Source organism: Salvelinus fontinalis, chromosome 31 (genome assembly GCF_029448725.1).
Source record: "Salvelinus fontinalis isolate EN_2023a chromosome 31, ASM2944872v1, whole genome shotgun sequence".
Lineage (NCBI taxonomy): Eukaryota > Metazoa > Chordata > Actinopteri > Salmoniformes > Salmonidae > Salvelinus > Salvelinus fontinalis.
In genome coordinates, this window is record NC_074695.1 from 10638168 (window position 1) to 10665227 (window position 27060).

A 27060-nucleotide genomic window follows, 5' to 3' on the forward strand; every position below is an offset into this window, starting at 1 on the left:
GGACGGCTACGGATGAGGTCCTCCGTGTTCTTCAACCTCTCGACATTCCCCGAGGGGCGTCAACTCCAACATGTGGAGGATTCTCTACCACAAGTCGAGCCAGCACCCCAACCCATCCAACAGTCCGCCTAGGTCAGCGATGCCCATTTATCCTTCCCGGACAAATAGTAAAGATCACCATCCAAATGCCGTGGCTTCCTACTCCAGTGCTCCCTCTATTTCACGTTGCACACCGTCAACCCATGTTCAGGATGTACTCACGTAAACTCCTTCCCTGTGCCTCTGCGTCCCTGGTCTCATCTGTCCATTGATTTCGTCACTGATCTCCCCTCTGATCACAATTTGGGTGGTTGTGGACAGATTATCAATCATGCCGTTTCATCCCTTTCTCTGGTCTCCCTACCGTTCTCCAGGTCGCTGAGGCACTATTCCAGCAGGTCTTCTGGCACTATGGCCTTCCGGAGGATATCGTGGCCCCCAATTCACATCACGTGTACGACGGAAGGCTTTCATTGAAAAGCTGGGGGTCACGGTCAGCATCAATTCCAGGTATTGGCCTCAGTCAAACGGGCAGGTGGAGAGGATGAACCAGGAGCTGGGGAGGTTCCTGAGGAGTCACTGCCAGGACCGACCGAGGGAGTGGGCCCAATTCCTTCCTTGGGCTGAATAAGCCTAGAGTTTATTGCGTCACTCCTCCAGTGTATTCTGGGTTATCAGCTGGCCAGCTCCATGGCCCCAAGCAAGACCAAAGCTCCTGCGGTGGGCGAGTGGTTCAGGCGAGCGCAGAAGAGGTATAGAACGATGCCCACGTGAGACACCTAACGTGCCGTCCGCTGTCAGAAAGAGCATGCGGATCGCCACCGTAGTGGAGCTCCCGTGTTCCATCCTGGTGACTGTGTTTGGCTCTCCACCAGGAACCTGCCGCTCCGCCTGATTTGAAGAAGCGGAGTCCCGGGTTTGTGGGCCTTTCAAGGTCCTCCTGAGGGTAAACGAGGTAACTTGCTGAGTAGAGCTCCCCACTAACTAACTGATCTCACCCTCTTTTCATGTTTCCCCATTCAGGCCGGTGGTTCCTTGTTCCTTGGCTGATGCCGTCCCCCACGACACCCCTCCTCTTCCCTTGGACATCGAGGGGAGTCCTGCCTATGCTGTCAGATCCCTCCTGGACTCCCGATGTCGTGGGGATCGGCTCCAGTAACTGGTGGACTGGGAGGGGTACTGTCCAGAGGAGCGGTACTGGGTTCTGGTGGACGACATTCTAGATCCCAAGCTCACCTGAGAATTCCACCTTCACCGTCCGACCCGCTCCTCGCCCTCGGGGCTGTCCTTCTGGCCAGCGTTGTCCTGTGCCTGTAGCCACTCATCGGGGGGGGGGGGACTGTCATGTCTACTCCCCCTCTCCGGCGCTCGATGTCGCTCGTCTTTCTAACCACTGGTCCTGGCAACCCTCATTACGCCTGGACTCCATCACCACCCTGATTGCTTCCCCTTTATCTAGCATCACTCTTCAGGCAGTATTGGTTATGTTTCCTTGTCTGCCATTTTCTCTTGTTTTTGATTCGTTCATTATTATCTAACTACCTGCTTCCTGACTCCCTGCAACAGCGTTGCACCTACTTGCCTAGATAGATGTTCAATCAGCAGTTTTACAGTACATGGCTGCTGGCCCAGTTGAATCATTCATTGAGGTTGGCGGTTCATTCATTTGGGGAACGTTATGGAACTGCCTGTCACCATTGTTTAGCTGTCTACAGTTAATTATCCTTCTAGGTTATGGGTATAACACAAGACACACACAGTCAACACGTTAATTCTCTATTTTAGAAACTGCAGACATTCAGCAATAGATGCTATTTATCTGTATTATTAAGCATGTAATGCAATACTGTGAAAATGCATAAAGTATACTGTACATGTTGACCATACAGATACTATTATGTGTTGTTATAATTCCAATATATACAGTGCCTTCGGGAAGTATACCGACTTTTTCCACGTTCTTTTACGTTACAGCCTTATTCTAAAATGGATTCCATTATTTTTCCTCCCTCATCAATCTACACACAATACCCCATGACGACAAAGCAAAAACTGTTTTTTTGACATTTTTGTAAATGTATAAAGAAACATACCTTATTTGCATAAGTATTCAAACCGTTTGCTCTGGGACTGAAAATTGAGCTCAGATGCATCCTGTTTCCATTGATCATCCTTGAGATGTTTCTACAACTTGATTGGAGTCCACCTGTGGTAAATTCTATTGATTGGACATGATTTGGAAAGGCACACACCTCTCTATATAAGGTCCCACAGTTGACAGTGCATGTCAGAGCAAAAACCAAGCCATGAGGTCGAAGGAATTGTCCATAGAGCTCCAAGACAGGATTGTGTCGAGGCACAGATCTGGGGAAGGGTACCAAAAAATATCTGCATCGTTGAAGGTCCCCAAGAACACAGTGACCTCCATCATTCTTGAATGGAAGAAGTTTGGAACCACCAAGACTCTTCCTAGAGCTGGCCGCCTGGCCAAACTGAGCAATTGGGGACAAGGGCCTTGGTCAGGGAGGTGACCAAGAACCTGATGGTCACTTTGACAGACCTCAGAATGGGGGCGAAGGTTCACCTTCCAACAGGACCACCACCCTAAGCACACAGCCAAGACAACACGACCCTAAGCACACAGCCAAGACAACACAAGTGGCTTCGGGACAAGTCTCTGAATGTCTTTGAGTGGCCCATCCAGAGCCCGGACTTGAATCTCTAGAGAGACCTGAAAATAGCTGTGCAGCGAAGGGTCTGAATACTTATGTAAAAGTGATATTTCAGTTTGCTAACATATTCAAAAATGTCAAAAAACTTGTTTTTGCTTTGTCATTATGGGGTATTCTGTGTCGATGTATGAGGGGGGAAAAAACAATGTTATCAATTTTAGAATAAGGCTGTAACATAACAAAATGTGGAAAAAGTCAATGGGTCTGAATACTTTCCAAATGCACTGTATGTCATACTTGTATTTTTTCATTTAACATTTATTTAACTTGGCAAGTCAGTTAAGAACAAATTCTTATTTACAATCACGGCCTACACTGGCCAAACCCGGAAGACGCTAGGCCAATTTTGCGCTGCAATATGGGACTCCCAATCACGGCCGGTTGTGATACAGCCTGGATTCAAACCAGGGCGTCTGTAGTGATGCCTCCAGCACTGAGATGCAGTGCCATTGACCGCTGCGCCACAACCGGCCATGATTGGGAGTCCAATAGGGCGGCGCACGATTGGTCCAGCATTGTCCGGGTTCGGGTTTGGCCTGGGTAGGCAGTCATTGTAAATAAGAATTTGTTTTTAACTGACTTGCCTAGTTAAATAAAGGTTAAATATTATATATATATATATATTTTTAAATACTTTCAGTATATATGTCTTATACTTCCAGTATACATGACTCATAGTGAATTATTGCAATCAACTGCATTTCTGTAAGGAAATGGGTCTTACGGATGTCTTTTGCCAAACTGATATCAAAAAAGTAGAATTTGGGGAAATCAGAATGACCTTGGTTGTAACCTTGACCAAGCCCTGACCAAGCCCTGACCAAGCCCTGACCAAGCCCTGGCCAAGCCCTGACCAAGCCCTGGCAAAGCCCTGACCAAGCCCTGACCAAGCCCTGGCTAAGCCCTGACCAAGCCCTGACCAAGCCCTGACCAAGCCCTGACCAAGCCCTGGCCAAGCCCTGACCAAGCCCTGGCCAAGCCCTGCCTTGTTAGAGTAGTTCCACCTCTTCTCTTTGGATCATACGCCACCTAGTGGTTACTGCTGTGTTATTACTATGTTCATACTACTCATCCACATCAGATGTAATGCTTTTGAGGCCTCCCTTTTTCCTCATTTAAATGTGTTGTGGTTTACAACTTGACCGTTATAAAGTACACTCCATCACCAACGGTATGTGGACACCCCTTCAAATGGGGTGTCCGCTATTTCAGCTGACAGGTACTGACAGGTACTGTTCCTAGGTTTGTCATTGCCAATAAGAATTTGTTCTTAACTGACTTGCCTAGTTAAATTCAAATAATAAAAATGGAGTATGTGCACACACACACACGCACGCACGCACGCACGCACGCACGCACGCACGCACGCACGCACGCACGCACGCACGCACGCACGCACACACACACACACACACACACACACACACACACACACACACACACACACACACACACACACACACACACACACACACACACACATCCCAGAGGAGTCGTTCAAATAGCCTCAATCTTTTCACCTAACGACTCCAGATGACAGAGAGTAGATGGGAGGCGAAGAGAGAAAAACGTTACAAAATCAAATATGCTAAATATGTGTATGGATTTTGATTTGACAATAGTCCTACTATAGGTCTAGTACTGGTGGAGGAGGTGAGATCTACCTAAAGGAGTAGCAGTCATATACATCACTATTGTGGATGTCTTTCTGGTCTTCCCATCCATATAAAGGAGTGGTATGGTGATGCATACTATCAATACTATCAATGGCAGTATATGAAGATGTATATTTTACTAACCGTCAAGGCAGGGCAGGCCTATTACTGGCAGAGAAATAGCTTGCCTACCGAACATTACTTTAGTAGATACACTACATGACCAAAAGTTGGTCCCCCTTTGCTTCATATAACAGCCTCCACTCTTCTGGGAAGGCTTTCCACGAGATGTTGGAACATTGCTCCGTGGACTTGCTTCCATTCAGCCACAAGAGCATTAGTGAGGTCGGGCACTGATGTTGGGCGATCAGGCCTGGCTCGCAGTCGGCGTTCCAGTTCATCACAAACATGTTTGATGGAGTTGAGGTCAGGGATCTTTGCAGGCCAGTCAAGTTCTTCCACATCGATCTCGACAAACCTTTTCTGTATGGACCTCGCTTTGTGCACGGGGGCCATTGTCATGTTGAAACAGGAAAAGGCCTTCCCCAAACTGTTGCCACGAAATTAGAAGTACAGAATCGTCTAGAATGTCATTGTATGTTGTAGCGTTAAGATGTCCCTTCACTAGAACTAAGGGTACTAGCCCGAACCATGAAAAACCGCCCCAGACCATTTGTATTTGTATTTATCATGGATCCCCATTAGCTGCTGCCAAGGCAGAACACACTGTGTGCCCTCAGGCCCCTACTCCAGCACTACCACATATCTACAGTACAAAGTCCATATGTACATGTGTGTATAGTGCGTATGTTATCGTGTGTGTGTATGCATGTGTCTGTGACTATGTTTGTGTTAATTCACAGTCCCCGCTGTTCCCTAAGGTGTATTTTTATCTGTTTAATTGCAACTCTTTGTTAAGTGGTGCAGTCATTTCAGTCACTGTGGTAGCTTACATGTATAGTGTTGAGTCATCTGCATACATAGACATACTCTCATTAGTAAAGATTGAAAAAAAGGAAGGGGCCTAGACAGCCGCCCTGTGGAATTCCTGATTCTACTAGGATTATGTTGGAGAGGCTTTCATTAAAGAACACCCTCTGTGTTCTGTTAGACCGGTAACTCTTTATCCACAATATAGCAAGGGGTGTAAAGCCATAACACATACGTTTTTCCTGCCTCAGACTATGATCGATAATGTCAAAAGCTGCACTGAAGTCTAACAAAACAGCCCCCACAATCTTTTCATCATCAATTTCTCCCAGCCAATCATCAATCATTTGTACTGTGCATGTTGAATGTCCTTCCCTATAAGCATGCTGAAAGTTTTTAACAGGCTGATTGGTCAACTAGGGGGCTTTACTATTCTTAGGTAGCGGAATGACTTTTGCTTCCCTCCAAGCCTGGGGGCACATGCTTTCTAGTAGGCTTAAAAATTGGGCAAATAGGAGTGGCAATATCGTCCTCTTTTATCCTCTGTAATTTTCCATCCAAGTTGTCAGACCCCAGTGGCTTGTCATTGTTGATAGACAACAATAAATTTTTCACCTCTTCCACACTCACTTTACAGAATTCAAAATTCCAATGCTTGTCTTTCATAATTTGGTCAGATACAGTTGGATATGTAGTGCCAGCGTTCGTCGCTGGCATGTCATGCCTAAATTTGCTAATCTTGCCAATGAACAAAATCATTAAAGTAGTTGGCAATATCAGTTGGTTTTACGATGAATGAGACATCTGATTCAATGAATGATGGAGGTGAGTTTGCCTTTTTTCCCAAAAATGTAATTCAAGTGCTTTTTTTCTTTTCAAAGCTTTTTACTATCATTCTTTGTCATTTATCTTTGTTTCATAGTGTAGTTTCTTCTTCTTTTTTCTCAGGTTAGTCACATGATTTCTCAATTTTCTCAATTTCTCACATGATTTCTGATGTCCGTGTATTCCAGACATGGGAAGCTCTCACAGAGAAAGCGGATTGACTAAAGGTGCTTTTCCTTAAGGGAACTATACAGTCACCTCTCATGGCAGACCTCTGCTGCTATAGGTTTGGGTTTTCTGTTATGCAAAAGTACTGAGTGGAGGGGGAGCCAGGCCATTTAGGATCTTGAATACAAGACATGAGTCGGTGTATTGCACAAGATTTTCCCAACTCGGGAGCTCATGCTTTCTGAGGATGTAACAGTGATGATTACTATTGGGCTTCCTATCAAGCACTTTGAGAGCCTGTTTGTAGACAGACTGAATGGGTTTTAATGTTGTACAGCAACCTTAGGCCCAACTAGTCAAACAGTATGTTAAGTGGGGGAGTGTGATAGATTTGAAGTACAGTTTTGCTACCTCTGTAGTCAAACAATTTCGTATAAATCTGAAATGAGCTAGGTTGAATTTCATTATTTGAATTACCTTTTTCACTTGCTTTTTAAAAGAGAGGTTGGAATCAAATATGATGCCAAGGTACATAAAATCTGATACCACCTGGAGCTTCTCCCCTGACACACAGACATCTGGCTCAGTAACATCAGATACCACCTGGAGCTTCTCCCCTGACACACAGACATCTGGCTCAGTAACATCAGATACCACCTGGAGTTTCTCCCCTGAAACACAGACATCTGGCTCAGTAACATCAGATACCACCTGGAGCTTCTCCCCTGACACACAGACATCTGGCTCAGTAACATCAGATACCACCTGGAGCTTCTCCCCTGACACACAGACATCTGGCTCAGTAACATCAGATACCACCTGGAGTTTCTCCCCTGACACACAGACATCTGGCTCAGTAGCATCAGATACCACCTGGAGCTTCTCCCCTGACACACAGACATCTGGCTCAGTAGCATCAGATACCACCTGGAGCTTCTCCCCTGACACACAGACATCTGGCTCAGTAGCATCAGACACCACCTGGAGTTTCTCCCCTGACACACAGACATCTGGCTCAGTAGCATCAGATACCACCTGGAGCTTCTCCCCTGACACATAGACATCTGGCTCAGTAACATCAGATACCACCTGGAGCTTCTCCCCTGACACATAGACATCTGGCTCAGTAACATCAGATACCACCTGGAGCTTCTCCCCTGACACATAGACATCTGGCTCAGTAGCATCTGTTGTCCTCTTTGTGAAGAACATGCAGACAGTTTTTTTCACATTGAGATGCAAACATGAGTCACTGAGCCACTTTGTAACCTGGACCATTACAGTAGTGAGTCACTGAGTCACTGAGCCACTTTGTAACCTGGACCATTACAGTAGTGAGTCACTGAGCCACTTTGTAACCTGGACCATTACAGTAGTGAGTCACTGAGTCACTGAGCCACTTTGTAACCTGGACCATTACAGTAGTGAGTTCTTGTGCAGCTTGTTGTTTGCTCTTTGCATGGACATATATCACTATATCATCTGCATACATTTGAATTTCAGACCCAGTACAGACAGAAGGCAGGTCATTAATGTACAGACTGAACAGGAGGGGCCCCAGTATTGACCCTTGGGGCACGCCCACATCATAGCTAAGAGTGGGCGACAGCTCATTGCTCACTCTGACACACTGTGTTCTGCCTTCAAGGTATGATTTCATCCATCTCAAGGCATCGGGGGAAAAGTTGAACTTGGACAATTTTGTGATGAGAATCTCATAGTTAATTAACAGTATCAAAAGCCTTTCTTAGGTCCAGAAACACAGTCCCAACAACGCTCACCCTAACGAAGATGGTATTGTTTTTTTTTGTAAGCTACCTGAACTAGAACCAGACCCGTACCCTAACAGGTCTGGGTCTAGACAGCAGGTAGCCTAGTGGTTAGAGTGCTGGACTTGTTACTGAAAGGTTGCCTGAGCTGACAAGGTAAAAAATATAGATAAATATATTGTTCTGCCTCTGAACAAGGCAGTTAACCCACTGCTCCTAGGCTATCATTGAAAATAAGAATATGTTCTTAACTTACTTGCCTAGTTAAATAAAGATAAAAATAGACTAGACCAAAGTGACCAAAAAATATGTTTATCAGCCAAGTTTCTCTTCTGGTTAATGAATTGGTTGTATATGTTGGCTAGGCTAGTCAATAGCCTTTATGTTGGCCAGTCAATACATGTAGCAACCTTATTTAACATAGAATAAATATCTTATGCAGAGCCGTGGTCGGGTCCATTTGGGTCTATCAGCTGTACTTACATAGACTGGAGACCAGATGACAAGATGACACCGGAGACCAGATGACAAGTCCCGTGAATAACTCGGGTGGACCCGTGAAAAACTCTGTGGTCACGTTATTGGAGTTTCTCATTTCTTCTACAGTAGGTGGCAGTAATTTACCAGTAGATGGAATAACTATCTCCACATCCGAAAATGAAGAAGAGGAGGTGTCATGCTTAGTACACCTCTCAAAGATACCGGTTCCTTCTGCTAGTTGTACTCTCACACTGTGCCTCTTTAGCCAACTGAAGAGAAAATACCCGACACCGATTACTCCCTACGCCATCATTTTTATGACAGAATTAATATCAAACGTGGTCAGTTGCGTTTTTAATTAAAAACATCCCACAGTGGCTCGTGGCTGGCTAGCTAGGCTAGCTACTCCTGTATTAGCAGCAGCAACAGCACTTGGCTGGCTAGCTAGCTGCCTGAATTATTGTTACTTGTTGTTGTTGCAGTCACATCTCAAACAAATCACAGATGTAGAACAAGCTCTTCAAGGTAAGTGTTGCAATAGCTGTGGCTATCTAAGTTATACTCCTGCTTTGATGGCCATGAATAAAAGGGCGTAATGTCATAAAATAAGTAACCTTAGCTATTTAGCTAATTTTAGCTTTATCACGAATTAGCTTGATTGGAGTGTCGTTGGTGGCGATGACAACGAAATGTTTAATCAAGCTGACGTTAGCTAACAGTTTTCTAGTAAGCATAACGTTAGCTAGCCATCAATCAAAGCAATGATTGTCTGAGATTATCATATGATCCTATGCTATTGTCACACTGACGATTAACTAACGTTACCTCACTCACAAATATTATCTCTAACCTAGTCAGTTCAGTTAACTAACGTTGCAAAATCAACTCCACCAGAGACAGGCTAACGTTAGCAACTGCTGGTAGCTTGCTAGCTAACCATATGCTGCACCTGCCAGTTGTTAGTTAGCAAGCAAGCTAGTTATGCTAACTAACATAGCTAGCTAACTAGCTACCCAGAAAAATTGTGTTAATGTTAACAAACAAGATAGTCATTCAAAGCAACTTGCTAGCAACATTTGAAAGGTTTTGTTTGACTAGCTGGCCAAATTTGTTAGATAAGCTCGCTAACTTCGGATAATTAACGTTAGTTAGCTAGCTAACGTTAGTTGTTTGTACTTTGAATAACTCGGCTAATTTGCTAGCTAACAATTATATTGTTAAGGACTGTCAAGGAGATGGCTAGGTTGTAGCTTCTAGACAAGTCTCTTTCACTAGCAAACTGTTAGTGAAATCTGTGAATTCAGATATTGAGCCATCATTTAAATACAATAGATGCTTCAGGATAAGAGTTGGTATCTAACTAGCTAACACATATTTGTTATGCAAACAGTTAATAAATGATAACTGATGATTTCCTGAACTGCAGCAGTGTTGTGTCAAAGACTAATCCAAACTTAACCTGTTGTATTTCAATGCTTTGTGATGTTTGTCCTGAATGTTGCTATAATTTGGCAAGTTAAGTATCATTGTTATGGGTTTGATTTGAAAGCTGTTCTGCATATGTGTAGCTTACTGTTCTCAACATATGGATCAAATTATCTTTTTTTGCTATTGGATGTCTGTTACTCTATTGTACAATGAGTTTTTCCAAACTGAGTATTGGATCTTCATACTGTCTGGAGGACAATGTATTGACTTGCCTGCCAATTTATTTTAGCACTGTCTCCCAGTGCTCTCAGAGTACAGTGATTGTGAAACCACTGCTACTCAGTTGCCATAGCATATAAGACTGATGGAGTTTTCACCATAAGCATTGAATGATAATGGGGTACTGTCTGGGACCATTCTGTTCAGTAGTACGTACACACACACACACACACACACACACACACACACACACACACACACACACACACACACACACACACACACACACACACACACACACACACACAAAACATCAAATAGGCATATGATGTACTGTCTACCGTTGCACAAGGCATTTTCTTGGGTTAGCTTGGATGGCTGCTGACGGAATAGGAGTTATCTGACGAGTGTCAATGTCTGGAGAGAAGAACACTTTACATTCACCCAAGAGAGTCATTTGGAAATGTTTAAGGCTTGATTTAAGCTGGGAATGGCAGCTGGGAGAGCAGTGAATGATGTGTAGCGTACATCTGGAAGGCTTTTCCTATGAAGTGTGTGTCAGACTGACTGAGTAAAGTGAGGATCCCTTGTGAGTGCCTGGTTGCCTAGGCAGGATGGATGGATGGGGGGGGGGGGGATTCAGTCAGTGTTTATATGTTGCGTTCGTATGCAGCCAGGCAGTGTGTGTGTGTTGTTCTTTGCCTAGATCTCTCTTCAGAAACATCTTCTCCTCGGCACCTATTATCTGGGAATACAGCATTATGTTAGTCTCGATGGAAGTCAACAGTGAGTCAGAGAGTTGCAGTGAAAGAGGTATATCATCATATATCCTCTATGGTTTGGCATGTATCCACATTTTCATACCGTTTCTGTACCATAGCGTGGTATACTGTATTACTGAAAGTGCACACAAGGGGTGCTAATTCTATCAAATAAAAACACACAAAAACATTTTGGCAACAGGGATATTGATCCGGGAGGGATTGAATGCTGTAACCAAGAAGCTTGATGCTGGTGTCCAACCAAGGAGTTTATCAAAGCAAATGCATAGCTGGAGCCTTGACCTGCATATCATTTATTTGACACATCTTAGGTTTCTTATAGTTTATACTTAACTTATAGTTTTATAAGCAGTGGCGTAGCACGCCACAGCCAAATCCCCCCCCCCCCCCCCCCTTCCATAAAACAATATCATACCGTCTGTATTTTGAATGACCCTGGTATACGGTATAAACAGTATATCGCCAAACGCATAATATCCAATATCTGTGGTGGTATGTTTTTGAAATTGAATTATTTCTATTTAGTTTTCTTCTTTGGGATTTGAAGAATCCTTGTACTGTGAAAGCACTTTGTGACAACTGGTTTAAAAAGGCCTGCATGAGTAGGTTACATTTGATTAGTGGGCTATTTCTCCATTGAAACGTTCTCCTTGTAATGTATGAAGTAAGATGATACAGGTTAATGCTCATGATTTGGGGGGGCGAATACAGTTACTTATCGGGATATTATTTTTGCGCTAGTTTGCTGTACTCCAGTATTTTTCCTTCATAGCTTGTCTCCATCTTTTTAAATAGGCAGCCAATTTGTTTTTCGCCACTTTTTTATTTCCATGACTAATTAAAATACGTGTTCTCATGGCTCTCTCTCTTGTCCCTCCGCAGCAGACATATGGTGGGCAATATGTTTGGAACATTGAATCGCAATAAAATCACAGTATCAAATCGCAATACATTTAGAATCGTGAGAGTCGCAATACATATCTATCGTATCGGCACCTAAGTATCGTGATAATATTGTATCGCGAGGTTCCTGGTAATTCCCAGCCCTAGTTAATGCATCAGAGGATCGCCTGCATAAAATTTCAGTGCTAGGTTTCTTAGATGGCTTATTTATGAGCCATGGCCAGCTTCTATCACCAATCATATACTATCTGTGCTTCAGGGGGACTACCTCTACACACAAGACTGCACTTGATATTTTAAGGACTGGTTGATCCGTCTTAATAATCTAGTTTTTTTTGGGGGGGGGGGGGTTTCTCCCTCTGTGTCTTCTGTTTTGATATCTATTTAATTGTTATCTGCCTGGTTACATTGCTACCTTGTAGGACAATGTTCCTTTGTCCAGAGAATTTTCAGTGTTCCCTCAAAGTGCTCTTGATGGGGCCATTCAAGTGCTGAACATTCATTAAAAAGAGCCATCTGTCAGCCCTTACTGACAGGCAGGCAGCATGTGATGCTCTCACAACAATTCAAGCAGGCTTCTCTCTCTCTCTGTCTCTCTCTCTCTCTCTGTCTCTCTCTCTCTCTCTGTCTCTCTCTCTCTCTCTGTCTCTCTCTCTCTCTCTGTCTCTCTCTCTGTCTCTCTCTCTCTCTCTCTGTCTCTCTCTCTCTGTCTCTCTCTCTCTCTCTCTCTCTCTCTCTCTCTCTCTCTCTCTCTCTCTCTCTCTCTCTCTCTCTCTCTCTCATTGTTCTCCTCAAAATATGTTTTTCTGTGTCGAGTGCCAACAACCAGAGTAATTGGCTGTTGCAGTGCTTCTCATGTGGTGTTTTAAGATATTGGGTTGACACACAGGCCGCGGCACACTGGCAGGAATGAGACCGAGAAAGTGAGACACACAGACATTCTCTCTCTTATTTTCTACTCCAGCCAGACAGCACTGACATGGTGAATACATATTCTGTAGCCTGTCAGCTACCCTTCACCTCTCATAACATGAGATCACAGACGAGGCGAGGCACGCTGGCTCTAGATGGATCATCCTATCTCATCTTTGTTTGACAAAGCACCGCTGTTGTGTTGCACTACTATGGCTATCAGATACTATCAGCACTATTCTACCCATGTTAACAATTCAGGAACGTCTTTGCCAACAACGGGGTTTGTGTTTGGCGTGTGGTACAAGATGATGGAATCTGAGAATTTCTCTCTCCCAGCTCACTAAGGGTTGTCTTATCTTTTCCAGGGTTTCTCCTAGCTTGTTTTTGCAGTGATACAGATCAGTCTACCAATGTGGGCTAGTGCGCATTACTGTAATAACTAGATGATATTTGAAAGGCTACATGCCTAAATTCCAATGTATTCTATGCTTACAGTATTCAGGAATTTGGGGTATTGTTTTGTTTGATCAACAAATCTCTCAGTAAACTAGTGTTTTCCCTTCAATGTGCCGTTTTGCCTCTTGAGTAAAAGAAGATTATCTCTGTTGTCCCTGGAGGATTGGTGAGCACAGCCGAGCGGGTGGAACCGCTGTTTGTGCCAGAGCTGATTTTAAAAACGGAGATTGCCACATGTAATGACTCATCGTGACACTAGTGGTGCAGTTAAAACACACTCAGCACAATGAACACCAGTGTCTTATAATTCACCGTCTGCAGGGCAGGATGAACAAATCATAGGCCCCCGGGGACTGTTGATTGATTTCATTCCATTATATGCCTATTCTTACTGTACAATATGTGTTGTTGACTGTGTAAAGGTATGGGATCAGAGGCAGCGCGTGACTTTGGGGAAGCTGATTTCTGCTGTAACATTGCACCTTTATAATAAAGCATTGTATGCGTCATCATTTGCAGACCTATGTAAGATAGCCTGCTATTTTTAATGGGATGAGTAGATAGTCCCCTCTACTGTAGTGTAGTCTGGGACACTAGAAGGATGAGGGCTTCCCCTCTACTGTAGTGTAGTCTGGGATTCTAGAATGATGAGGAGGGCTTCCCCTCTACTGTAGTGTAGTCTGGGACACTAAAAGGATGAGGAGGGCTTCCCCTCTATTGTAGTGTAGTCTGGGACACTAGAATGATGAGGGCTTCCCCTCTACTGTAGTGTAGTCTGGGACACTAGAAGGATGAGGAGGGCTTCCCCTCTACTGTAGTGTAGTCTGGGACACTAGAATGATGAGGGCTTCCCCTCTACTGTAGTGTAGTCTGGGACACTAGAATGATGAGGAGGGCTTCCCCTCTACTGTAGTGTAGTCTGGGACACTAGAATGATGAGGGCTTCCCCTCTACTGTAGTGTAGTCTAGGACACTAGAATGATGAGGAGGGCTTCCCCTCTACTGTAGTGTAGTCTGGGACACTAGAAGGATGAGGAGGGCTTCCCCTCTACTGTAGTGTAGTCTGGGACACTAGAAGGATGAGGAGGGCTTCCCCTCTACTGTAGTGTAGTCTGGGACACTAGAATGATGAGGGCTTCCCCTCTACTGTAGTGTAGTCTGGGACACTAAAAGGATGAGGAGGGCTTCCCCTCTACTGTAGTGCAGTCTGGGACACTAGAATGATGAGGAGGGCTTCCCCTCTACTGTAGTGTAGTCTGGGACACTAAAAGGATGAGGAGGGCTTCCCCTCTACTGTAGTGTAGTCTGGGACACTAGAATGATGAGGAGGGCTTCCCCTCTACTGTAGTCTGGGACACTAGAATGATGAGTAGGGCTTCCCCTCTACTGTAGTGCAGTCTGGGACACTAGAATGATGAGGGCTTCCCCTCTACTGTAGTGTAGTCTGGGACACTAGAATGATGAGGGCTTCCCCTCTACTGTAGTGTAGTCTGGGACACTAGAAGGATGAGGAGGGCTTCCCCTCTACTGTAGTGTAGTCTGGGACACTAGAATTATGAGGGCTTCCTCTCTACTGTAGTGTAGTCTGGGACACTAGAATGATGAGTAGGGCTTCCCCTCTACTGTAGTGTAGTCTGGGACACTAGAAGGATGAGGAGGGCTTCCCCTCTACTGTAGTGTAGTCTGGGACACTAGAAGGATGAGGAGGGCTTCCCCTCTACTGTAGTGTAGTCTGGGACACTAGAAGGATGAGGAGGGCTTCCCCTCTACTGTAGTGTAGTCTGGGACACTAGAATTATGAGGGCTTCCTCTCTACTGTAGTGCAGTCTGGGACACTAGAATGATGAGTAGGGCTTCCCCTCTACTGTAGTGTAGTCTGGGACACTAGAATTATGAGGGCTTCCTCTCTACTGTAGTGTAGTCTGGGACACTAGAATGATGAGGGCTTCCCCTCTACTGTAGTGTAGTCTGGGACACTAGAATGATGAGGAGGGCTTCCCCTCTACTGTAGTGTAGTCTGGGACACTAGAATGATGAGGAGGGCTTCCCCTCTACTGTAGTGCAGTCTGGGACACTAGAATGATGAGGAGGGCTTCCCCTCTACTGTAGTGCAGTCTGGGACACTAGAATGATGAGGAGGGCTTCCCCTCTACTGTAGTGCAGTCTGGGACACTAGAATGATGAGGAGGGCTTCCCCTCTACTGTAGTGTAGTCTGGGACACTAGAATGATGAGGGCTTCCCCTCTACTGTAGTGTAGTCTGGGACACTAGAAGGATGAGGGCTTCCCCTCTACTGTAGTGCAGTCTGGGTCCCTAGAAGGATGAGGGCTTCCCCTCTACTGTAGTGTAGTCTGGGACACTAGAATGATGAGGAGGGCTTCCCCTCTACTGTAGTGTAGTCTGGGACACTAGAAGGATGAGGAGGACTTCCCCTCTACTGTAGTGCAGTCTGGGACACTAGAATGATGAGGGCTTCCCCTCTACTGTAGTGAAGTCTGGGATCCTAGAAGGATGAGGAGGGCTTCCCCTCTACTGTAGTGTAGTCTGGGACCCTAGAAGGATGAGGAGGGCTTCCCCTCTACTGTAGTGCAGTCTGGGACACTAGAAGGATGAGGAGGGCTTCCCCTCTACTGTAGTGTAGTCTGGGACACTAGAATGATGAGGAGGGCTTCCCCTCTACTGTAGTGTAGTCTGGGACACTAGAAGGATGAGGAGGGCTTCCCCTCTACTGTAGTGCAGTCTGGGATCCTAGAAGGATGAGGAGGGCTTCCCCTCTACTGTAGTGTAGTCTGGGACACTAGAATGATGAGGAGGGCTTCCCCTCTACTGTAGTGTAGTCTGGGACACTAGAATGATGAGGAGGGCTTCCCCTCTACTGTAGTCTGGGACACTAGAATGATGAGTAGGGCTTCCCCTCTACTGTAGTGCAGTCTGGGACACTAGAATGATGAGGGCTTCCCCTCTACTGTAGTGTAGTCTGGGACACTAGAATGATGAGGGCTTCCCCTCTACTGTAGTGTAGTCTGGGACACTAGAAGGATGAGGAGGGCTTCCCCTCTACTGTAGTGTAGTCTGGGACACTAGAATTATGAGGGCTTCCCCTCTACTGTAGTGTAGTCTGGGACACTAGAATGATGAGTAGGGCTTCCCCTCTACTGTAGTGTAGTCTGGGACACTAGAAGGATGAGGAGGGCTTCCCCTCTACTGTAGTGTAGTCTGGGACACTAGAAGGATGAGGAGGGCTTCCCCTCTACTGTAGTGTAGTCTGGGACACTAGAATTATGATGGCTTCCTCTCTACTGTAGTGTAGTCTGAGACACTAGAATGATGAGTAGGGCTTCCCCTCTACTGTAGTGTAGTCTGGGACACTAGAATTATGAGGGCTTCCTCTCTACTGTAGTGTAGTCTGGGACACTAGAATGATGAGGGCTTCCCCTCTACTGTAGTGTAGTCTGGGACACTAGAAGGATGAGGAGGGCTTCCCCTCTACTGTAGTGTAGTCTGGGACACTAGAATGATGAGGGCTTCCCCTCTACTGTAGTGTAGTCTGGGACACTAGAATGATGAGGAGGGCTTCCCCTCTACTGTAGTGTAGTCTGGGACACTAGAATGATGAGGGCTTCCCCTCTACTGTAGTGTAGTCTGGGACACTAGAAGGATGAGGAGGGCTTCCCCTCTACTGTAGTGTAGTCTGGGACACTAGAATGATGAGGGCTTCCCCTCTACTGTAGTGTAGTCTGGGACACTAGAATGATGAGGAGGGCTTCCCCTCTACTGTAGTGTAGTCTGGGACACTAGAATGATGAGGGCTTCCCCTCTACTGTAGTGTAGTCTAGGACACTAGAATGATGAGGGCTTCCCCTCTACTGTAGTGTAGTCTGGGACACTAGAAGGATGAGGAGGGCTTCCCCTCTACTGTAGTGTAGTCTGGGACACTAGAAGGATGAGGAGGGCTTCCCCTCTACTGTAGTGTAGTCTGGGACACTAGAATGATGAGGGCTTCCCCTCTACTGTAGTGTAGTCTGGGACACTAAAAGGATGAGGAGGGCTTCCCCTCTACTGTAGTGCAGTCTGGGACACTAGAATGATGAGGAGGGCTTCCCCTCTACTGTAGTGTAGTCTGGGACACTAAAAGGATGAGGAGGGCTTCCCCTCTACTGTAGTGTAGTCTGGGACACTAGAATGATGAGGAGGGCTTCCCCTCTACTGTAGTCTGGGACACTAGAATGATGAGTAGGGCTTCCCCTCTACTGTAGTGCAGTCTGGGACACTAGAATGATGAGGGCTTCCCCTCTACTGTAGTGTAGTCTGGGACACTAGAATGATGAGGGCTTCCCCTCTACTGTAGTGTAGTCTGGGACACTAGAAGGATGAGGAGGGCTTCCCCTCTACTGTAGTGTAGTCTGGGACACTAGAATGATGAGGGCTTCCCCTCTACTGTAGTGTAGTCTGGGACACTAGAATGATGAGGAGGGCTTCCCCTCTACTGTAGTGTAGTCTGGGACACTAGAATGATGAGGGCTTCCCCTCTACTGTAGTGTAGTCTAGGACACTAGAATGATGAGGAGGGCTTCCCCTCTACTGTAGTGTAGTCTGGGACACTAGAAGGATGAGGAGGGCTTCCCCTCTACTGTAGTGTAGTCTGGGACACTAGAAGGATGAGGAGGGCTTCCCCTCTACTGTAGTGTAGTCTGGGACACTAGAATGATGAGGGCTTCCCCTCTACTGTAGTGTAGTCTGGGACACTAAAAGGATGAGGAGGGCTTCCCCTCTACTGTAGTGCAGTCTGGGACACTAGAATGATGAGGAGGGCTTCCCCTCTACTGTAGTGTAGTCTGGGACACTAAAAGGATGAGGAGGGCTTCCCCTCTACTGTAGTGTAGTCTGGGACACTAGAATGATGAGGAGGGCTTCCCCTCTACTGTAGTCTGGGACACTAGAATGATGAGTAGGGCTTCCCCTCTACTGTAGTGCAGTCTGGGACACTAGAATGATGAGGGCTTCCCCTCTACTGTAGTGTAGTCTGGGACACTAGAATGATGAGGGCTTCCCCTCTACTGTAGTGTAGTCTGGGACACTAGAAGGATGAGGAGGGCTTCCCCTCTACTGTAGTGTAGTCTGGGACACTAGAATTATGAGGGCTTCCTCTCTACTGTAGTGTAGTCTGGGACACTAGAATGATGAGTAGGGCTTCCCCTCTACTGTAGTGTAGTCTGGGACACTAGAAGGATGAGGAGGGCTTCCCCTCTACTGTAGTGTAGTCTGGGACACTAGAAGGATGAGGAGGGCTTCCCCTCTACTGTAGTGTAGTCTGGGACACTAGAAGGATGAGGAGGGCTTCCCCTCTACTGTAGTGTAGTCTGGGACACTAGAATTATGAGGGCTTCCTCTCTACTGTAGTGCAGTCTGGGACACTAGAATGATGAGTAGGGCTTCCCCTCTACTGTAGTGTAGTCTGGGACACTAGAATTATGAGGGCTTCCTCTCTACTGTAGTGTAGTCTGGGACACTAGAATGATGAGGGCTTCCCCTCTACTGTAGTGTAGTCTGGGACACTAGAATGATGAGGAGGGCTTCCCCTCTACTGTAGTGTAGTCTGGGACACTAGAATGATGAGGAGGGCTTCCCCTCTACTGTAGTGCAGTCTGGGACACTAGAATGATGAGGAGGGCTTCCCCTCTACTGTAGTGCAGTCTGGGACACTAGAATGATGAGGGCTTCCCCTCTACTGTAGTGCAGTCTGGGACACTAGAATGATGAGGAGGGCTTCCCCTCTACTGTAGTGTAGTCTGGGACACTAGAATGATGAGGGCTTCCCCTCTACTGTAGTGTAGTCTGGGACACTAGAAGGATGAGGGCTTCCCCTCTACTGTAGTGCAGTCTGGGTCCCTAGAAGGATGAGGGCTTCCCCTCTACTGTAGTGTAGTCTGGGACACTAGAATGATGAGGAGGGCTTCCCCTCTACTGTAGTGTAGTCTGGGACACTAGAAGGATGAGGAGGACTTCCCCTCTACTGTAGTGCAGTCTGGGACACTAGAATGATGAGGGCTTCCCCTCTACTGTAGTGAAGTCTGGGATCCTAGAAGGATGAGGAGGGCTTCCCCTCTACTGTAGTGTAGTCTGGGACCCTAGAAGGATGAGGAGGGCTTCCCCTCTACTGTAGTGCAGTCTGGGACACTAGAAGGATGAGGAGGGCTTCCCCTCTACTGTAGTGTAGTCTGGGACACTAGAATGATGAGGAGGGCTTCCCCTCTACTGTAGTGTAGTCTGGGACACTAGAAGGATGAGGAGGGCTTCCCCTCTACTGTAGTGCAGTCTGGGATCCTAGAAGGATGAGGAGGGCTTCCCCTCTACTGTAGTGTAGTCTGGGACACTAGAATGATGAGGAGGGCTTCCCCTCTACTGTAGTCTGGGACACTAGAATGATGAGTAGGGCTTCCCCTCTACTGTAGTGCAGTCTGGGACACTAGAATGATGAGGGCTTCCCCTCTACTGTAGTGTAGTCTGGGACACTAGAATGATGAGGGCTTCCCCTCTACTGTAGTGTAGTCTGGGACACTAGAAGGATGAGGAGGGCTTCCCCTCTACTGTAGTGTAGTCTGGGACACTAGAATTATGAGGGCTTCCCCTCTACTGTAGTGTAGTCTGGGACACTAGAATGATGAGTAGGGCTTCCCCTCTACTGTAGTGTAGTCTGGGACACTAGAAGGATGAGGAGGGCTTCCCCTCTACTGTAGTGTAGTCTGGGACACTAGAAGGATGAGGAGGGCTTCCCCTCTACTGTAGTGTAGTCTGGGACACTAGAAGGATGAGGAGGGCTTCCCCTCTACTGTAGTGTAGTCTGGGACACTAGAATTATGATGGCTTCCTCTCTACTGTAGTGTAGTCTGGGACACTAGAATGATGAGTAGGGCTTCCCCTCTACTGTAGTGTAGTCTGGGACACTAGAATTATGAGGGCTTCCTCTCTACTGTAGTGTAGTCTGGGACACTAGAATGATGAGGGCTTCCCCTCTACTGTAGTGTAGTCTGGGACACTAGAAGGATGAGGAGGGCTTCCCCTCTACTGTAGTGTAGTCTGGGACACTAGAATGATGAGGGCTTCCCCTCTACTGTAGTGTAGTCTGGGACACTAGAATGATGAGGAGGGCTTCCCCTCTACTGTAGTGTAGTCTGGGACACTAGAATGATGAGGGCTTCCCCTCTACTGTAGTGTAGTCTGGGACACTAGAAGGATGAGGAGGGCTTCCCCTCTACTGTAGTGTAGTCTGGGACACTAGAATGATGAGGGCTTCCCCTCTACTGTAGTGTAGTCTGGGACACTAGAATGATGAGGAGGGCTTCCCCTCTACTGTAGTGTAGTCTGGGACACTAGAATGATGAGGGCTTCCCCTCTACTGTAGTGTAGTCTAGGACACTAGAATGATGAGGGCTTCCCCTCTACTGTAGTGTAGTCTGGGACACTAGAAGGATGAGGAGGGCTTCCCCTCTACTGTAGTGTAGTCTGGGACACTAGAAGGATGAGGAGGGCTTCCCCTCTACTGTAGTGTAGTCTGGGACACTAGAATGATGAGGGCTTCCCCTCTACTGTAGTGTAGTCTGGGACACTAAAAGGATGAGGAGGGCTTCCCCTCTACTGTAGTGCAGTCTGGGACACTAGAATGATGAGGAGGGCTTCCCCTGTACTGTAGTGTAGTCTGGGACACTAAAAGGATGAGGAGGGCTTCCCCTCTACTGTAGTGTAGTCTGGGACACTAGAATGATGAGGAGGGCTTCCCCTCTACTGTAGTCTGGGACACTAGAATGATGAGTAGGGCTTCCCCTCTACTGTAGTGCAGTCTGGGACACTAGAATGATGAGGGCTTCCCCTCTACTGTAGTGTAGTCTGGGACACTAGAATGATGAGGGCTTCCCCTCTACTGTAGTGTAGTCTGGGACACTAGAAGGATGAGGAGGGCTTCCCCTCTACTGTAGTGTAGTCTGGGACACTAGAATGATGAGGGCTTCCTCTCTACTGTAGTGTAGTCTGGGACACTAGAATGATGAGTAGGGCTTCCCCTCTACTGTAGTGTAGTCTGGGACACTAGAAGGATGAGGAGGGCTTCCCCTCTACTGTAGTGCAGTCTGGGACACTAGAAGGATGAGGAGGGCTTCCCCTCTACTGTAGTGTAGTCTGGGACACTAGAAGGATGAGGAGGGCTTCCCCTCTACTGTAGTGTAGTCTGGGACACTAGAATTATGAGGGCTTCCTCTCTACTGTAGTGTAGTCTGGGACACTAGAATGATGAGTAGGGCTTCCCCTCTACTGTAGTGTAGTCTGGGACACTAGAATTATGAGGGCTTCCTCTCTACTGTAGTGTAGTCTGGGACACTAGAATGATGAGGGCTTCCCCTCTACTGTAGTGTAGTCTGGGACACTAGAATGATGAGGAGGGCTTCCCCTCTACTGTAGTGTAGTCTGGGACACTAGAATGATGAGGAGGGCTTCCCCTCTACTGTAGTGCAGTCTGGGACACTAGAATGATGAGGAGGGCTTCCCCTCTACTGTAGTGCAGTCTGGGACACTAGAATGATGAGGAGGGCTTCCCCTCTACTGTAGTGCAGTCTGGGACACTAGAATGATGAGGAGGGCTTCCCCTCTACTGTAGTGTAGTCTGGGACACTAGAATGATGAGGAGGGCTTCCCCTCTACTGTAGTGTAGTCTGGGACACTAGAAGGATGAGGAGGACTTCCCCTCTACTGTAGTGCAGTCTGGGACACTAGAATGATGAGGGCTTCCCCTCTACTGTAGTGAAGTCTGGGATCCTAGAAGGATGAGGAGGGCTTCCCCTCTACTGTAGTGTAGTCTGGGACCCTAGAAGGATGAGGAGGGCTTCCCCTCTACTGTAGTGCAGTCTGGGACACTAGAAGGATGAGGAGGGCTTCCCCTCTACTGTAGTGTAGTCTGGGACACTAGAATGATGAGGAGGGCTTCCCCTCTACTGTAGTGTAGTCTGGGACACTAGAATGATGAGGAGGGCTTCCCCTCTACTGTAGTGTAGTCTGGGACACTAGAAGGATGAGGAGGGCTTCCCCTCTACTGTAGTGCAGTCTGGGATCCTAGAAGGATGAGGAGGGCTTCCCCTCTACTGTAGTGTAGTCTGGGACACTAGAATGATGAGGAGGGCTTCCCCTCTACTGTAGTGTAGTCTGGGACACTAGAAGGATGAGGAGGGCTTCCCCTCTACTGTAGTGTAGTCTGGGACACTAGAATGATGAGGGCTTCCCCTCTACTGTAGTGTAGTCTGGGACACTAAAAGGATGAGGAGGGCTTCCCCTCTACTGTAGTGCAGTCTGGGACACTAGAATGATGAGGAGGGCTTCCCCTCTACTGTAGTGTAGTCTGGGACACTAAAAGGATGAGGAGGGCTTCCCCTCTACTGTAGTGTAGTCTGGGACACTAGAATGATGAGGAGGGCTTCCCCTCTACTGTAGTCTGGGACACTAGAATGATGAGTAGGGCTTCCCCTCTACTGTAGTGCAGTCTGGGACACTAGAATGATGAGGGCTTCCCCTCTACTGTAGTGTAGTCTGGGACACTAGAATGATGAGGGCTTCCCCTCTACTGTAGTGTAGTCTGGGACACTAGAAGGATGAGGAGGGCTTCCCCTCTACTGTAGTGTAGTCTGGGACACTAGAATTATGAGGGCTTCCTCTCTACTGTAGTGTAGTCTGGGACACTAGAATGATGAGTAGGGCTTCCCCTCTACTGTAGTGTAGTCTGGGACACTAGAAGGATGAGGAGGGCTTCCCCTCTACTGTAGTGTAGTCTGGGACACTAGAAGGATGAGGAGGGCTTCCCCTCTACTGTAGTGTAGTCTGGGACACTAGAAGGATGAGGAGGGCTTCCCCTCTACTGTAGTGTAGTCTGGGACACTAGAATTATGATGGCTTCCTCTCTACTGTAGTGTAGTCTGGGACACTAGAATGATGAGTAGGGCTTCCCCTCTACTGTAGTGTAGTCTGGGACACTAGAATTATGAGGGCTTCCTCTCTACTGTAGTGTAGTCTGGGACACTAGAATGATGAGGGCTTCCCCTCTACTGTAGTGTAGTCTGGGACACTAGAAGGATGAGGAGGGCTTCCCCTCTACTGTAGTGTAGTCTGGGACACTAGAATGATGAGGGCTTCCCCTCTACTGTAGTGTAGTCTGGGACACTAGAATGATGAGGAGGGCTTCCCCTCTACTGTAGTGTAGTCTGGGACACTAGAATGATGAGGGCTTCCCCTCTACTGTAGTGTAGTCTGGGACACTAGAAGGATGAGGAGGGCTTCCCCTCTACTGTAGTGTAGTCTGGGACACTAGAATGATGAGGGCTTCCCCTCTACTGTAGTGTAGTCTGGGACACTAGAATGATGAGGAGGGCTTCCCCTCTACTGTAGTGTAGTCTGGGACACTAGAATGATGAGGGCTTCCCCTCTACTGTAGTGTAGTCTATGACACTAGAATGATGAGGGCTTCCCCTCTACTGTAGTGTAGTCTGGGACACTAGAATGATGAGGAGGGCTTCCCCTCTACTGTAGTGTAGTCTGGGACACTAGAAGGATGAGGAGGGCTTCCCCTCTACTGTAGTGTAGTCTGGGACACTAGAAGGATGAGGAGGGCTTCCCCTCTACTGTAGTGTAGTCTGGGACACTAGAATGATGAGGGCTTCCCCTCTACTGTAGTGTAGTCTGGGACACTAAAAGGATGAGGAGGGCTTCCCCTCTACTGTAGTGCAGTCTGGGACACTAGAATGATGAGGAGGGCTTCCCCTCTACTGTAGTGTAGTCTGGGACACTAAAAGGATGAGGAGGGCTTCCCCTCTACTGTAGTGTAGTCTGGGACACTAGAATTATGAGGGCTTCCTCTCTACTGTAGTGTAGTCTGGGACACTAGAATGATGAGTAGGGCTTCCCCTCTACTGTAGTGTAGTCTGGGACACTAGAAGGATGAGGAGGGCTTCCCCTCTACTGTAGTGCAGTCTGGGACACTAGAAGGATGAGGAGGGCTTCCCCTCTACTGTAGTGTAGTCTGGGACACTAGAAGGATGAGGAGGGCTTCCCCTCTACTGTAGTGTAGTCTGGGACACTAGAAGGATGAGGAGGGCTTCCCCTCTACTGTAGTGCAGTCTGGGACACTAGAATGATGAGGAGGGCTTCCCCTCTACTGTAGTGTAGTCTGGGACACTAGAATTATGAGGGCTTCCTCTCTACTGTAGTGTAGTCTGGGACACTAGAATGATGAGTAGGGCTTCCCCTCTACTGTAGTGTAGTCTGGGACACTAGAATTATGAGGGCTTCCTCTCTACTGTAGTGTAGTCTGGGACACTAGAATGATGAGGGCTTCCCCTCTACTGTAGTGTAGTCTGGGACACTAGAATGATGAGGAGGGCTTCCCCTCTACTGTAGTGTAGTCTGGGACACTAGAATGATGAGGAGGGCTTCCCCTCTACTGTAGTGCAGTCTGGGACACTAGAATGATGAGGAGGGCTTCCCCTCTACTGTAGTGCAGTCTGGGACACTAGAATGATGAGGAGGGCTTCCCCTCTACTGTAGTGCAGTCTGGGACACTAGAATGATGAGGAGGGCTTCCCCTCTACTGTAGTGTAGTCTGGGACACTAGAATGATGAGGGCTTCCCCTCTACTGTAGTGTAGTCTGGGACACTAGAAGGATGAGGGCTTCCCCTCTACTGTAGTGCAGTCTGGGTCCCTAGAAGGATGAGGGCTTCCCCTCTACTGTAGTGTAGTCTGGGACACTAGAATGATGAGGAGGGCTTCCCCTCTACTGTAGTGTAGTCTGGGACACTAGAAGGATGAGGAGGACTTCCCCTCTACTGTAGTGCAGTCTGGGACACTAGAATGATGAGGGCTTCCCCTCTACTGTAGTGAAGTCTGGGATCCTAGAAGGATGAGGAGGGCTTCCCCTCTACTGTAGTGTAGTCTGGGACCCTAGAAGGATGAGGAGGGCTTCCCCTCTACTGTAGTGCAGTCTGGGACACTAGAAGGATGAGGAGGGCTTCCCCTCTACTGTAGTGTAGTCTGGGACACTAGAATGATGAGGAGGGCTTCCCCTCTACTGTAGTGTAGTCTGGGACACTAGAAGGATGAGGAGGGCTTCCCCTCTACTGTAGTGTAGTCTGGGACACTAGAAGGATGAGGAGGGCTTCCCCTCTACTGTAGTGCAGTCTGGGATCCTAGAAGGATGAGGAGGGCTTCCCCTCTACTGTAGTGTAGTCTGGGACACTAGAATGATGAGGAGGGCTTCCCCTCTACTGTAGTGTAGTCTGGGACACTAGAAGGATGAGGAGGGCTTCCCCTCTACTGTAGTGTAGTCTGGGACACTAGAATGATGAGGGCTTCCCCTCTACTGTAGTGTAGTCTGGGACACTAAAAGGATGAGGAGGGCTTCCCCTCTACTGTAGTGCAGTCTGGGACACTAGAATGATGAGGAGGGCTTCCCCTCTACTGTAGTGTAGTCTGGGACACTAAAAGGATGAGGAGGGCTTCCCCTCTACTGTAGTGTAGTCTGGGACACTAGAATGATGAGGAGGGCTTCCCCTCTACTGTAGTCTGGGACACTAGAATGATGAGTAGGGCTTCCCCTCTACTGTAGTGCAGTCTGGGACACTAGAATGATGAGGGCTTCCCCTCTACTGTAGTGTAGTCTGGGACACTAGAAGGATGAGGAGGGCTTCCCCTCTACTGTAGTGTAGTCTGGGACACTAGAATTATGAGGGCTTCCTCTCTACTGTAGTGTAGTCTGGGACACTAGAATGATGAGTAGGGCTTCCCCTCTACTGTAGTGTAGTCTGGGACACTAGAAGGATGAGGAGGGCTTCCCCTCTACTGTAGTGTAGTCTGGGACACTAGAAGGATGAGGAGGGCTTCCCCTCTACTGTAGTGTAGTCTGGGACACTAGAAGGATGAGGAGGGCTTCCCCTCTACTGTAGTGTAGTCTGGGACACTAGAATTATGATGGCTTCCTCTCTACTGTAGTGTAGTCTGGGACACTAGAATGATGAGTAGGGCTTCCCCTCTACTGTAGTGTAGTCTGGGACACTAGAATTATGAGGGCTTCCTCTCTACTGTAGTGTAGTCTGGGACACTAGAATGATGAGGGCTTCCCCTCTACTGTAGTGTAGTCTGGGACACTAGAATGATGAGGAGGGCTTCCCCTCTACTGTAGTGTAGTCTGGGACACTAGAATGATGAGGAGGGCTTCCCCTCTACTGTAGTGCAGTCTGGGACACTAGAATGATGAGGAGGGCTTCCCCTCTACTGTAGTGCAGTCTGGGACACTAGAATGATGAGGAGGGCTTCCCCTCTACTGTAGTGCAGTCTGGGACACTAGAATGATGAGGAGGGCTTCCCCTCTACTGTAGTGTAGTCTGGGACACTAGAATGATGAGGGCTTCCCCTCTACTGTAGTGTAGTCTGGGACACTAGAAGGATGAGGGCTTCCCCTCTACTGTAGTGCAGTCTGGGTCCCTAGAAGGATGAGGGCTTCCCCTCTACTGTAGTGTAGTCTGGGACACTAGAATGATGAGGAGGGCTTCCCCTCTACTGTAGTGTAGTCTGGGACACTAGAAGGATGAGGAGGACTTCCCCTCTACTGTAGTGCAGTCTGGGACACTAGAATGATGAGGGCTTCCCCTCTACTGTAGTGAAGTCTGGGATCCTAGAAGCATGAGGAGGGCTTCCCCTCTACTGTAGTGTAGTCTGGGACCCTAGAAGGAT

The 27060-nt window shown here is 47.5% G+C and overlaps 1 protein-coding gene across 3 annotated transcripts in view; it reads left to right on the forward strand.

Annotated features, from left to right (window-relative positions):
• Positions 1-8784: 8784 nt before the first annotated feature.
• rerea (arginine-glutamic acid dipeptide (RE) repeats a) overlaps positions 8785-27060 on the forward strand; it is a 395944-nt gene continuing 377668 nt past the window's right edge. For all 3 annotated transcript variants that reach the window (XM_055891262.1, XM_055891263.1, XM_055891261.1), the window contains exon 1: positions 8785-9123. The gene's annotated coding sequence lies outside the window, so the exon portion shown is untranslated. The remainder of the gene's footprint in view (positions 9124-27060) is intronic.